Here is a 16,370-nt window from a genome sequence, read left to right as displayed (position 1 = left end):
TTGTTTCTGTGCATTTCACTTTACGCAATATCTTCTAAATCAAAGCCCTTGATGTTGACATAAAGGGTTCAGAGGTAGGAGTTTTGATATTTTTCGAAGTTGTAGTTGTCCACAGCCAATGAAACTGCGTGGAACCCACTATTTTCATTCATTTCCTTCAGATAAAATATCAATCATTGAATTGGAAAGACAGAAATTTGAATTATATTTACCACATTTCTTCTGTTTCGGACTTATAAAGCTATCAAATGTGACTTCTATGTACTTTTGTTGTAGTCTTGAAAATATTGAACCCAATTCAGTATACAATTTGACTTTGTAAATTGTCTATATCGATTTCTCCAAAAGAATATTTTTTGGAGCTCTAACCATCGATTTTCATCATATTCCAAGACTTTAATACAATGTTTTGCCCAAGATTCGTTGGCAATGACACTCACGGCCTTTATTATACCCTCAGCATTTATGCTAACGAGGGTATATACACTTTCATACGGGCAAAATGTGCCTCATCGAAATAATGGTTTTAGACCCCAAGTATGTTTGGACGAAATGTGTTTCAGACAATTTGGAGTCGATTGAGCAATGTCCGTCCGTCTGTCTGTCTGTCTGTCTGTCTGGCTGGCTGGCTGGTGCGCACGATAACTCTCGAACGGATCAACCGATTCGATCCAAAATTTGACTTTCGTAATATTTTGCCCAAACTTAATTTAAGTTCGAAGATGGGCTATATAGGTCCACTCCTTCCGATATCTCCCCCACAAAAGTTCGAAAATGTTCGGAAAACTTGTGCGCATGATAACACTTGAAGGAAGTAACCGATTTGGCCCATACTTTGCACATCGTGAAATTTCTACTAAACTCAAAATGGACTCAATCGGTCCACTAATTCGGGTACCTCCCACACAAAATATCGGATATGTTCAGATTAGGACCTGGTCTCGAATCGCTTTGCTTTTTGTTGCAACAACTCGTATTCATTGCCCCCCATAGTCCCGGGCCACACTACAGTAATTTCACTGAAATTTTGATATGAAATTATGCGTCTCTAGATCGACGTCCATAGTAGAGTACAATCATAAAATTGCTGTAGTGGGGAACTCGATTTAAGAACACCTAATTTCATGAAATTTTTTAATGAAATTCACGCTAGTGTGGACCGGGACATACGTACGTACGTACTAGTGTGGACCGGGACAATGGTACAAGTTTCATCAGGGGCAAGTCCATCCTTCCTGAGAAAATATCCTGAAAGATGCAAAAAGCCCCTATAACACCGTGTGTAGTGGATGGAGTGCAAGATAACTCTCGAACGGATCTGCCGATTCGGCCCAAAATTTGGCCTTAGTAATATTTTGTCCAAACATAGTTTAAATTTGAAGATAAGCCATATCGTTCCACTCCTTCAGGTTCCTCCTCCACAAAAGTTCAAAAATGTTCGGACAAATATTGCGCACGATAACCCTTGAAGGGAGTGACCGATGTAATCCATACTTTGCACATCCTTATATATCTACCAGATATAGATCAGGTTCGAATATGGACTATATTTGTCTACTCCTTCTGGTAACTCGCACACAAAATTTCGGATAAGTTCACTTTAAGACCTGCTCTCGAATCACTTTGATTTTTGTTGATGCGATTTGCATTCGCTACCTCCATTACGACGGTAAAGGTTTTTTCAGGGGCAAGTCCATATTTGTTAGGAAAACAGCCCAAAAAGTGTTAAAAATCCCTATGTCACCATATGTGGCTGTCGGAGAGCACGATAACTCTCGAACTGTTTAACCGATTTGGTCCAACATTTGGTCTTCGTTATATCACATCCAAACTTAGTTTGATGGGGCAATACCTGTCCACAACTTCCGGTACTTCTCCCCAATATTTAAAAAATGTCACTAATATGCTAGGACGATATCATTTGAATGGGGCAACCAATTTGGTCCAAACTTTGGATCTCCTAATATTTTGTCAAAATTTAGTTTAACTTCTAAAATGGCCCATATCGGTCCTCCCTAAGGGTACCTCCCCCACAAAGGTTCAACATTTGTGCCTTAGTGCAGTTAATTCCTAATCCACATGTTTGTTGGCAAGTTGTCCAAAAAGGGCCACAAAATTCTGAAGAGACCTTAAATACATTCGATCTGTCCATAGGTGAAAGTTTCACTTCACATTGGCTGAGGGTATATATCTGTCGGCAAAGCCGACTGACACTTTTTTACTTGTTTTTAATTATAGGTAGTTGTTTGTAAAAGTTTTCCACATCTGACAAAGGATTTGTGCAAATTCTTATGATGGTTCTCTCCTGGTGAACCATTAAAACATGCCAATATTTTGACATTTTTTCATAAAGCCAGTAAAAAGTACCGTTAAAACGCACTACTATATACTCTACATGTCCACAAAAATATAATTTTGAATTCCTCTCCTATCGTTAGATATAACGGTATTTGTAGACAAAATTAGTTCGTTCTATTCAGATTAACCGGAGTGTATGTATGATAATACGGCTCGGATTGCAAATGCCAATATAATCAGCGTAAACATCAACCTTTTTATTTTTGAAAGCACAAAAGACGCATTACATATGAACACATTATATTGCATAAAATACTTGATTTTTTTAAATGTTAAATAGGATATCAACAAAAAACAATAAAAATTTTGATTTTTTTTTTGCAATATGTGTGGAATTTGGACACATACATCCTCCCAATTAGTATCAATGAAAAGGCCAGAAGTCCATCTTTCATAGTCAGTTCGCTTATAAAGGAAAATAGCTGTCAAATGTAATTTTTCGTTGCAAATTATCAAATTTTTGTTCAAAAATTTGGTCCCCTGGCTCCGCCAAATATCATCTGATTATGATCCAAATGTGTGGGTGCCACTGTGGTGCAATGGTATGAACATCCGCCTTGCCCGCAGAAGTTCGTGGTTTCGATTCCCCGGCTAGACAACATCAAATTTTCAACGGTGGCAAAATACCCCTCCGTAATGTTGGCGACATTTGCTGAGTATTTCAGCCATGTAAAACTTCTCTACAAGTTGTGTTTTAGAACACGCCGTTCGGACTCGGCGATAAACTGTAGGTCCCATATCTTTGAGCTAATATGAATCAGGGTGCACTCATTGATATAAGAGGAGTCTCCCTTGTCTCCCCTGGGATGTTTGTGGAACAATTATTATTATATCATCCAAATGTGTAGGATAGTTCTTTGCAATGTACTCCATGCATGGATGACGTTAAACATTATATGTGAACTACATTATCCGTAGTATTATTTTAACATATACATTTTTCTGTGGACTTACCATCCATTCCACATAACAGCAATTCTTTTCTTTGCCCTCTTAATTTTGTCCAACTATTTTTTATGAATTTGCTTAGGGTTATGTAATTAATTATTTTCATTTAAGAACTCAATTAACAGTATCTTGGGTAATTAAATATTAAGCTGGTGGTTGATTGAAAAGTAAAAATTTCGTCTTCTTTGCTTTTGATAAGCATGTGCGATGTGCTTGTTTCTTAAATCTTTGGATTGAACTCTCCCTCTCAGAGACAAGTTTGTGTCTTAAGTCTTTTATGGAATTTCTCCCGAACATTTCTTAAAATCATTAACAATTCCAACGACATCAATAAGAAGAAGATAAAGGAGACAACAAAAATATGCAAATTACATCAACAGTTGCCATCAGACAACAAAAACAACAACAACAGCTTCTTCGGTATTTCACTTGGTAGGCATCTTAAAGAAACGACAAAAAACAAACTGAAGTGTTGGTATTTTATGTTTGGAGCCCTGAATAGTTTTTTTGGAGAGAAGAGATGTGGTTCTCACACAAGTAGTGAATATATTCACCACACTTTCTTGTCTCTTTTACCACACCTTGGCCCAGCCAGCCATGTGTTGTGGAGCTTGGCAACAGTTTACGGCGAACCGTGCTTGAGTTAACAACGTCTTTTACCAATTTGGTAAGTGAACGCGGATTAAACGTTAGCGCAAGAGAGAAAGAAAAGTGAACAGCAGTGAAATACAGAAACCCAGTGTTGTGCAAGAAAAAAAGTAGCAGCAACCAACAATCGGCGGTTTAGTGTGTTTTAACAACAGCAACAACGTTTACGATTTACACGACAAGACAAGTGTTTAGGTATGTGTAGTAGTGGGCTCCAACATAAATGTTATATCTGTATGTGTCTGCCGGTGTGTGTGTGTCCGCGTGAAAAGTGAATAATCAACCATTTGTGCAGGCGAATAGTTGTGAGTTGGTGTGAGTATTACTCCCTGAGTTGAGGTGTAAAACGCAATATCGCAACAACAGTGCATGAATGACATGCTTGGATGATACCATATATACACACAATACGTTATCCATATATTCATACATACATAAATCCAGCCATACATTTGTGCACAATTCCAACACATGTATACCGCGAGTTTAAAGAAATTGCTCATAGCTAACTGCGAGTATTGTTTGCTGTAAAGATACGATATGTATTTCAAAATGCGATTATAAAAAAAACTTTCTTTTTTCGCCTTTTGCTTTGTTTTTCATTACATTTTAACTATACTTTTCTTACAAAGCCTTGCAAAAATAAATATCAAGTGAAACATTAAAAAATATAAGAAAATTATATGTGAATGCGAATGTGTTTTTCGTTGTTGAGTCTAAAAAGAAAATTGAATTAAATACAAACAAAAAATCTCTCCAGTGTAACATTGAAAAAGAAGAAAAGGAATTGAAAAAATAATAAATAAACAGAAACAAGAAAATTTCCCAAATAAAGCAAATGAATAAAAATGTGCAAAAAACGCCGCTAGATGAAATATAAAAAAATGCAACATAGTGTAATGTGCCACCACACACACACACACTTACTGAGAAACCCAATATAATTAATTCTAATTAAATCAAGTGTTTAGAAAAAGAATTTCTGTGATTTAAATCTGTGTGTGTGTGTTTGGTTCCTTCTTAAAGAATTTTTATGCAAAGAATGTGCTTATTTTGTAGTTGATATCTTCTGCAATGTAATTGAGAATTTCCACATAAATTTATTTTGACCTGATAAGTTGATACCACAAGATTTTTAATTTATAACATTTTAGAGAAGACGAGAAAATAATAAATAATAAACCACAAACAATTATTACTGGATACAATAAAGGTGAATTATATTTATCAATATAAACATTTATAAATTTATCAAAGGAACTGCTGTACTTCCCACTTAAGCCGTTGTTAAACATTATCATGTTGATTTCTTACAGACAATAAATACATTTATGCATTTGCCAATTGTATAATCACTATTTTGAATAACAGTAAACATGGATAATTGCTTTCATATGTGGACAGATTGAATACCGGTTACACAACTGGAATTCCTTTTTCATGAATTATGTTTTAGGGGATTTTCAGAATTTTTGTGGCTTTGGTCGTACCGATAATAATGCGCACCTACGCCATTACATTTGATAGGCATATTTCCTATCCACATGCCAAATTATATGGATTTATAATTTATGGAATAATAACAATATTTAGAACTCGAAAATCTTTGTGGCGCAGATGTTTCCTGTTCATGGAGAACTCGAAATGGCAATTTACTGCTAATTCGATTGGAAAATGCATATAAACCTTTAAAATTCAGGAAATCAGTATGACCCAAAACATTGATCTATGCCAAAAATTTTTGGTAGTCAGTTCAAAGAGAAATGTCATATTACAGCGAATATCGGGTGGTTAAGATTATGCAATTAAATTTATCTTTAAAAACTCAATTAATATCCAAGATACTGGGATATTTAAATATCAAGCTGGTGGCTGACTGAAAAGTAAAAAATTTCGTCTTCTTTGCTTTTGTTAAGTAGCGATGTGCTTGTAGCTTAAGTCTTTTGATTGAACTCACCCTCTCTGAAACAAGTTTGTGTCTCAGGTCTTTTATGGGATTTCTCTCGAACATTTCTTTAAAAATTGTTAACAATTCCAACGGCATCAATAAGAAGAAAATAAAGGAGACAACAAAATATGCAAATTACATCAACAGTTGTCATCAGATAACAAAAACAGCAACAACAACATCTTTGGTATTTCACTTGGTAGGCATCTTGAAGAGAAACGAAAACCTGGAAGGAAAGGACCAAATTTCAAATTTTATCCAAATTGGACAGAAAATATCAAAATCTGGACCGATTTCAATATAATTTCGCAAACCTAATTCAGTGGCATTTTTCATATTGCATCAAGTTTGGTTCAAGAAGTACCTTAAATCGGGGGAAAATATATGTTTATAGGAGTTATATCCAAATCTAAACACATTTCAAAATAATTTGCAAGTTTATTTCTAGATCGAATTTTGGAACATTTTCCAAATTTCATCAACATTTGACAGAATTGGCGTATTGGCGTTGTGTGGGGTATAAAAACTGAAATGCCGATTTACAGCTTTTTCGGTTGGAAAATACGCCTAAAACCTTTAAAATGAGGGAAATCAGTATATGCATTAGGGTTATGACTTTTTGTCATTTTTTCTCAAAAATTATTACCTATAGTGAGAATGAAAGAACTTTGTCCTATAATGCCTAAAATAACATTCATTCCATTTTATTATAAAAAAGGTTCCGCACAAACCACTTTGAAAAAAAATAATGTTGAAAAAATGCTATGAAATGAAAAAAATCACAAAAAATTATTCCCTGTTGCACGAATCAATTTTCTTTTGCCTATTAATGACTAAAATAACGTTTATTCCATTTAAATATTGAAAAAGGTCCCGCACAAACCACTTTTAAATTTTATGATATATGAAATAAAGTTTCATATAATATAAAATGATATACTCGTATGTATACACTCCACGTCAGTAGAATAGAACATCTACATTTTTGTTAATGTTAGCTTATTTATCCCAAAACGAATGAATCTGCGTTTTTAATCTTGTGGGGATTTAAAGTCTATGATGTTCCGTATCAAACACAGAAAAAAATATGTTTCTAGCTCTTCGCGAAATGATGTTCTGGTCAATTTTCCGATAGTACTATGAAAAATAGGCATTTATTTTTGGTCATCAGGATAGAACATTCACTTTATTTTCGCGAATTTTTGAGATATTAACGCCGAATTTTCTTTCAGTCGATAAAGCAAGGCTTTCTAATCATTTTCACCAAAGAAAACCTATAAATAATTCCGCGAACACCGAAATAACAGAGTTAAAGGGTGTAAATTGACAGATATTTGAAACATCTCGGAACATCAATAGGAGTCGCGCAGTTATGTCATATTTCTTCACAATAAGATGGAATATGACACAGACAACCTCGACGGATAAAATCGGGTGCTTCGGATGCTGATAAGATGGAACATTTTCAAAATAATTATGAAAAACGTCAAAATTTCTTATAAAAACCATGATGTTTTGTTCAACAAAATGGGTTTTCCGCGAAAAAGTCTGCCGTTTAAAGGTTTGGAAATATGCTCCAGATTTAGAGGAAAATAATCTGATATGAAAACAACCGCTATTTTAATACACTAAGGGAAATTTTAGCACATTTTTCAAATTGAACACACCCTTTGGACTTTGAGTTTTATATGTGTTCTTTTTTCGTTGTCCGCGACTGTTCTCGACATTGTTATGCTCCAATATAAATGGAAGAGGTTATGCTCTCTACACCGGGTTTTACGAATTAGTAGTTTTTTTAACTGCACTAGCAAATGTAAAAGCGCCGTTTTCGCGGGAAAACACAGTCATGGAAATTGAGGTTTTAGGTTTCGTATGTTGTTTTAAAAAGTACTAAAATTTATCTCAGTGTATTAAAATAACGATTGTTTTCGTATCAGATTATCTTCCTCCAAATCTGGAGCATATTTTCAAACCTTTAAACGGCAGACTTGTTCGCGGAAAAACCATTTTATTGAACAAAACATCAAGGTATTTATAAGAAATTTTGACGTTTTTCATAATTATTTTGAAAATGTTCCATCTTATCAGCATCCGAAGCACCCGATTGTATCCGTCGAGGTTGTCTGTGTCATATTATATCTTTTTGTGAAGAAATATGACATAAGTGCGCGACTCCTATTAATATTCCGAGATGTTTCAAATATCTGTCAATTTACACCCTTTAACGCTGTTATTTCGGTGTTCGCGGAATTATTTATAGGTTTTCTTTGGTGAAAATGATAAGAAAGCCTTGCTTTATCGACTGAAAGAAAATTCGGCGTTAATATCTCAAAAATTCGCGAAAATAAAGTGAATGTTCTATCCTGATGACCAAAAATAAATGCCTATTTTTCATAGTACTATCGGAAAATTGACCAGAACATCATTTCGCGAAGAGCTAGAAACATAATTTTTTCTGTGTTTGATACGGAACATCATAGACTTTAAATCCCCATAAGATTAAAAACGCAGATTCATTAGTTTTGGGATAAATAAGATAACATTAACAAAAATGTAGGTGTTCTATTCTACTGACGTGGAGTGTATGTAATAATCTATATATATAAAAATGGTGTAAAAAATGTATAGTAATTCATAAAATGAGAACGGCTAGGCCGATTTCTGTAAAATTTTTTGTCAGTTATTCGTATTTTCGAGGAGAAGGTCTTTACGGAAGAAAATTTTGGAAAATCTCTCTGGAAAAGTCGGAAAATTGGAAAAATCGAAAATTGAGTTTTTGTATGAAATTTTATTCCTTAATAGCGAGACGAAGTTCGCCGGGTCCGCTAGTACGATGATAAAATTAGTGAAAAACATTTTGGTTATATGCTAACAGTGACTTAAAAATTGTTAAAAGTTCTGAAAAATAAAAACTTAGAAGCTTTTTTTGCGGAAGCTTTTTTTATCGAATCACTTTATAATTAAGATTTTATGTAATCTTAGGTAAAAACTCATCACAATATCATACAGGAATAAGAGGTTGCAAAAAAGTCATAACCCTATTGTGCATACTTCTGGAGAAATTGTCATATTACATCTGATTCGTATGGAAAATGTGGCTAAAATCTTCAAAACATTTAAAATCCCAAGTTACAGTTATGTGGAAGCTATAACAAAAGGTACACTGAAATGGTCGATCTTAGAACTTAAAGTTTAAAAGAAATATTAGGCTGTACAAAATTTGGATTGATCCAGTTACTCCGTTCCAGAATATGGCTAAATCAACTTCAAATTGTGTGCGTACTATGCATGCACAACGTTGCCATCCAATCCTTAATGCAGACTTAAGCCAAGTCTTCGAATTTGATGTAAGTTTGGAAGAACGATGTGCATAGTTTGGACCAAGTCAGGTAGCTAGCCATTTTAGTCATATGTTTTTTACGGCTTTATGCGTGCAATGATGTGTTCAGGAATCCGTGCCGCAATTTCATAACCCTGTCAAGAGTTTCAGAACCGGTGACAAAAATGAGATTGGTCTGTATGACACACTCTTGCTGCCATGGTTTCCTTAAACATTGCCCACGGTTTACTGATACCGGTTCCAACGGTGCAGACTTTTATAGTGTTCCGGGCACAAAATGTACCTTTGTTCACCAAAATTAATTTTCAATGTCAGTTTTCTGCCTTTGGGATCACTAGGATTCGTATGCGAAGATAATTTCGCTCATTTACTCAATTTCAGGTGTTCTACCAGCAGGAATATAGCGGGCAACGGTATTTTAAAAGGTTTTTCAACCGATACATCAGCATCAATTTTCTGAATCTTTGATATCTGACTTCTCTGGAACTTTGTCAATTGACTTTTCCATGGTTAGATAAGTTATGGTTAGGGAATAGGGTAGTCTATTAATGATGATAAACTGAAGAGGTTGGTGAATGCGGAACTGTACTGACTACGGGGGAATGGCCATATGCCAAATCACGTCATTGGTTAGACATGGTGATACGATGGGTATCTCAGGCGAACTATATTAGGGGCATCCGCGTTCTCAGCTGTATACGTAGAACGGAATGCCTCAAGTTATCCCATAGCAACAGGCTATTATAGCTTTCCATAAATGGTAGCTATTAATCAACGGGATATACACATTGATCAATTCTACCTCAGTGGTTTCACACTTGAGTGACCAAGTATTAGTCACTGGAGCAAAGCGAAATCTGTATAGATCTGTACTGGACATACTGCTACAATTCTGTTGTTTACCTCCTAGTGCACTTCTAGTCTAGTAATATAATTTTCCACAAACATCCCTGGGTGACTTCGTATCCATGAAAAAATTGAGGACTGTAGGTGTTATCACCTTTTCTTTCCCTGCTTTTCTAGTCGTTTTTCGATTAGTTTATAATTTAACGTCTAAACCCAATATCTTTATCGACCTCATGGTTGAATGTGGTATGAAATATATTTGGGCTTCAAACCAAAATATCCAGGGGGCATTCCACTATTCGCAAACTATAGACGCTAGTCGTTGGCTATATGTGAAGAGTGTTCACGAATGTTTTCTTTATTCCTTTTGTCTAAATGCTGGTTATTAACTCAGCGTCCTAATTCAAATGTTTCCTCCATTCTCTTTCCAGGGGAAATCTTATACCACAAAGTTTTCAATTGGATGTAAATATAAAATCTGATTTGGTATTTTCTTTACCACAACAAATGTACTCTATATACATATCGTCGCTGTTATGCTTAAGTGTTCCATGCGTCATTTTTGACTTTTTGAGATATAGATGGTTTCTAGGGTTTTCGCGTATGCTCTTTCAGAATTTTTGCTCGGCATTTTCCTATCTGCTCAAGTTTCCGTGATATGTATCTACGTTTCGACGAGGAAGCATACATTTTTACATTTAATAATTTTAATAACCTTGTGGGTTTAAAAACACATTTAAACAAGTAAGAAAGTATCAGCCGGCTGTGCTGACGGAGATATACCCTCAGCCACTGACCAAGTGCAAATATATATATATATATATATATATAGCAAATCATTGACATATACCAACCATTTTTAGTAACCAAACTTCTTTATAAAGGCCTCGAAATATTAAATTACGTTTAAATAGTTTTGGAAGAAATTTTTGAAAATGTTTTAGAGTTATCTTGCACAATAGCCATTTAACTATGTGCCGGCATGGTTTTGGAGCTTTTGGGCCATTATCTCAGGAAGTACTGACTTACTCCAGAAAAATATCTCAGGAAATATGAACTTGCGCAAGAAAAAATTTGTACCGTCGTAAAGGAAGCCTCAAGGACAAGCTACTGAAGAAAATTTCAAAACGATTCACTTTATCCGAATTTTGTATGGGAGGTATCCAATTGAGTGGACCGATATAGTCCGATATAGTCATTTCCAACCTGATACATGACTGGATGAAATAATACGATCTGAAAAGTCTGCACCAATCAGAAACTCCCTTCGAGAATTATCTTGCGGATTTGCCATTTTGATTGGTGCCGTCAGGGTTTCTGGGAGCTTTTAGACCAATATCTCAAGAAGTATGGACTTGCGTAAGAAACAATTTGCACCATCATAAAGTGAGCAGCAAATCGAGTGCTATCGTTCACACCAGTTTACAGAAAAATTTTGAACTTTTGTAGGGTTGGTACTCAAAGGCGTGGACCGATATGGCCCATATTCAAACTAAGTTTTGAAAAAATATTACGATACCCAAAATCGAATCGGTTGATCCGTTTGAGAGTTATCGTGCGCACCAGCCATCCAGACAGACACACAGATGGACGGACATGGCTAAATCGACTCCAAATTGTCTGAAACGAATTTCGTCCAAACATTTTTGGGGACTTTTAGTCCGTTATTTCGATGAAGCACATTTTAGGTCGTATCAAAGTGTATATGAGGAAAAGTCAAAATTTTTTAGTTTCCATGAAGCCAAGGTTTGCTCTGTTATAATACGCGAACTATTGTAGTTTACCAGTAACTATGACTATTGCTGGATTATTTTAGATGTTTTTGTACAAAGCTCAAAAATTTAGCAAAAAAAAATAATTTACGTGGTAGTTACGACCGCGTAAAGAAAAAACATAGGTAAAAACACGTTGAATCTAAACAGGTTTTTTACATTGCTATTCGATTTCTGATTAAACCATTCAAATGACGGACATCTGTCCAAAGTAAAAGTAGGAGAATACAAAATGAAGATTACACTTCTAATGTATCACTTTCCAAAATTTCCACTGCATCCACCTTTTATGGATGCTGACATTTTGAAGCCGGATTTCAGGTGTTTTTTGTATTTTTTATGTAACTGGGACGCGCATTCGGATATTTCGAAAAAAAAATTATAGGATTAAAGAACTCGCGATTTCGCATAATCTGATATGTATATTGAGTATGTAGCCCACACAGCAGCAGAGTAATCTACTGCCAAAGGCCAAAATTTAGTGTGATATTTTTTCTAAAAAACCTATTTTTTGGGTACAGTATTTACAATATCGTTTTGAGTGTGCTGGTACCCCGCGATATTTTAGTTTTTCGACGATCCGGATTATATGAATCACAGATCATAAAAATCCATCTACTAGAACGGCGGAAATGGCTACTGCAAAAATTGAAAAATTTGCGAAAAATGTTTTTCAAAATATCGCTGACTAATTCGCGTTTTATGTGGATCGTTTCCATTTCAATGAAGAAAGTGAATCATCACTCGCGTTTGTGCGAAAACAGCGGTTTGAAAAATTTAGTGGCGTGGGAGCTGTATCCGATTTATCCAAAAAATACTGTGTGATGCTACATCCACGGTTCTTGATGGATTTTATTGAAATATGTTTAGATCGATGTATTTTTTCAGGGTTGATAGTGAAATCGGATGCGCATAAAAAGCGTATGCACTTTGTGCAAAATATAAGCGTTATACAGTTTGTTGCACTCTAAACTGCAGACGATGCTACATCTTAGCGGCCAAAGTAAATCCTGGCAAATGTGTACAAATTAAAAGAGAAGAATTCGCTGTATTGGTAAACCGCATGCGCATCAAGTGATTTTGAGGATTTCGCGATTTACACGCATTTCAAAATGAACATTACCCGATACAAGTTTATTTCAAGATTATACCCCATTTAAAGGAACCCAACATTTATTTGAAAGATATCCATATCTTCTGCTAGATGTTAGCGTGTTTTCGAGAAGTGATTAGAATAAAAAATGTGATTTATTGCGTGAAATTTAACTAAAATAGAAGAAAAACTCCGACCTATTTTTCTTACATTTTGTTCAACTAACTCACAAAATAAATTTTAATAAATATTTTCTCTTACAAAAATTTTATAAGTTTCCTCAATATATTTTTTTGTTTTCGCTATAATATGAAAACCACTAAACGGATTTGTATAGTTTTGGTTTCATTTGAAACTTCGCGATGTATAGATTACGTACATATTTTTTATATATTTTTCAGAGGCATAAGCAGGTTGAATTTTATTAAAACAAGTTGCAAACTACCAATTGTTTGGAATTCTTTCCTAATTTCCGCGAAAATGCACAACTTTTTCACTAAAGTTATGGGACCTCAGTAAATATATAGAATGTAGGGAGCCCCTAATTAAGAGAGTTTCTCAATATAATGATTAGAGTCTTTTAAAGATTTTTTTCTTTTTATCAGAATTGAAACCGCCATAACTTTTGCGCGCAACAACCAAAATTAGTATCACGAACAGATTTAAGAATGGCATTTTTTTCCCAATCTATGTACCAAAAATCTTTCATGTAGCTTAAAAAAAAATTTTAATATTTTTTTTTATGGAAAACTAAAAAATTTTGTCTTTTCTTCATATACCCTTTCTAGCCTAAAGGCTGAGGGTATAAAAAATCAGAATTTTAGTACTCGATTTAGAAGTTTTGATGTCAATTTGTTCCATGTGATATACAATATTTCACATTTGTGTGGATAAGGAACAAATCGACAAAAAATCTATTTTTTAAAAATCTTTTATAACTTTTATTATGTTTCAACAGATATTTCTCTAAATTTTTGCAAAGTTATCCTATATAATATTATTAATACTTCAAGTCAAAAATATAAATATTTTCTTAAGTGGTCTCCACGCAGTTGTGAATGTGAATGTTGTGAATTAAAATGCGATTATTTCAAATCAGGAAAATGGCGTATGGTACACTTAAGCATGACTCCGACGATATGTATGTATGTACATATGAACGTATTAGCTTCCGCAGCCAAAGAATCTTACTCTTAATTATGTACAGATCCAGATAATCTACAAATCCCATGATAAATTGGTCAACAGATTTGTTAATGACATTGCTAATAAATTACAAATGGAAATCGAAATAAAATTCACGGACGCTTTTTTCTTTCAACGCCAATTTATTACCAATCATGTTGACCATTTTAGAAAAAAAGGAATTGTGTGTCCATTAAATAACTCAGCAGCAGCATTCAACACGGATGTGGACAGGTACACCATATGTCCGTGGATGGTATACATGTACATGGTGTAGTATTCACACTAATACCGCAACACCACTGGAAAAACAAGAATCCAGTGGAAACAGGCAATGACCACAAGTGGTGGTGCCCACCACCATCGTCATCAGCATCAATGTTGGCACAAAAGAAAGAAAGAAAAAAAAAACTAGAAATGTTATCGTTCTGCTTTGGCGTGTTTGGCATTTATTTGGATAGCCATAGCCTCAATTTCCACAAACCAAGGAAAACTACGAAAAATCCGCTATAACCGGGTTTGGCAAAACCAGATAAATGCTGTTTTACATTGGTTTCAATAACAAAGTCATGGTGCAAAATGTTTGTTGTCTTGTCATACTCACCCCAATAAAACTTGTTGATCTGAGCTAAATGGTAGCACTGAACTATTTTTTGGTTTGAAATTTGCGGAGACAAGAAACAAAACATGAAACATTATTGGCAACACCAAATGATAAATTACATTTGTACAACTATGTATTTTTCGTTTTTGTTTTGTTGTCACTGTTTTTTTTTTCTTTCTTCTATGGCATCATTCTGCATCTGCTTTATCAATTTCAATCAACAATTTTATTTACCATTTTAACTGAAGAATGTTAGATATCCACGATGCTTGTGGTTCTAAAAAAAGACAAACAATTTTTTTCCATGCTAATGGTCATTCAGCCAAATCACTGAATTATGTTCGCTGTATGTATTTTCAAGGTTACATTTCTTTCTTTTGTTTCTCAACTTGTCTCAGTAGTACTTGAAGTACTAAAGAAATCTCGGAAAAGTAATCATTAATTTGATAGTCAGCCATGATGAGGGTATTATAAGCGTCTTTTCTTTGAATAGTTTTTGTGGAATTATTACCTAATGACTTTCAAGAAGTTTTTTTATTTGGTAATTGACTTTCTGATGGCAGTCATTCTGAAGTTCATTGTCAAAGATTATCTAATATATTTTCACACAGGAATAACACACATACACAAATTATTATTATTATTTGGGGGAAAACGATCGCAGACATGAAACTCTAAATCTTGGCACTTACAATGACAGTTTTGTTGAAATACATTCATTTAAATATACAAACGAATGTTACAATAATGTTAGATACTATTCGAAAGCTGGGGCCTAATTACGTGATTCGATTCGATCGAGTATTTGCTTGTGAAAAACATTTCGACACGATAAAAAAGTGGTATGACGAGATTCGATCGAAATCGTTGATCGAATGTTTCGAGAGTAACCCGTAATCGAATTATGAAAACCTATGTGTTCTTCAGGGAATATTATGAAGGTAGATGTAAAAAAAGTGTTTATTGGAAAGCAAGAACTAAAAACCAAAATTATGAATAAAATGTAAATATTTGTGAAATTTGTTGAAAAATACATTGAATAATAATTTCGGAATGAAGTTGTGCTAAGAAAATAATTAATGTTTGCCAATTCATCTACCTTAATAATTCTCTCTCAAAATAAATGAGAGAGAATTTGGTGGGTTTTTTCATCAGCCTCTCTGAGAGAGTATTTCCTTTGGTAAACAACGGCGGATGAAATATTTAAAATGTATTTTATTAAAAGTCGTTCACCTATAAAATTAAGCCTATTAATATTAAATATTTGTTTTTGCAGAAATGCTTTTTTTCAACTTATCTTTTAACGACTGCAAACACTAATTTTTGGTTAATTTAATTCTAATTTTAGCACAATTTCTCAACACGACTGTAAAGGACTTTTCCAAATTTCTCTTGTTATTTTGTGTAAAAGATGCGGCAATTATTTACTAATTTCGTTTTTCTTCTATAAACCGACTACAAACAAACATTTATACATTTTAAACAAAAAGGCAATAAGAAATCTTTAATTTTATATGTTTACGATAGGCAATTTGGCTGCGAGAAATTACTCGCAAATGAATGCTCAATTACTCGATAATTTTACTCAATAAGGGATGTTGTCATACCCACTTGAGTACATTATTAGG

At 34.2% G+C, this 16,370-nt stretch overlaps 1 protein-coding gene across 4 annotated transcripts in view; it reads left to right on the top strand.

Annotated features, from left to right (window-relative positions):
* The first annotated feature begins 3,925 nt into the window (after positions 1 to 3,925).
* Positions 3,926 to 16,370, top strand: part of pwn (calcium-binding EGF-like domain-containing protein pawn) — a 155,485-nt gene continuing 143,040 nt past the window's right edge. For all 4 annotated transcript variants that reach the window (XM_073991397.1, XM_073991396.1, XM_073991395.1 and 1 more), the window contains exon 1: positions 3,926 to 4,149. The gene's annotated coding sequence lies outside the window, so the exon portion shown is untranslated. The remainder of the gene's footprint in view (positions 4,150 to 16,370) is intronic.

The sequence above is a fragment of the Musca autumnalis genome, unplaced genomic scaffold (genome assembly GCF_047663935.1).
Source record: "Musca autumnalis isolate F117 unplaced genomic scaffold, ASM4766393v1 scaffold_5, whole genome shotgun sequence".
Lineage (NCBI taxonomy): Eukaryota > Metazoa > Arthropoda > Insecta > Diptera > Muscidae > Musca > Musca autumnalis.
This window is presented reverse-complemented; position numbering and strand designations above follow the sequence as displayed.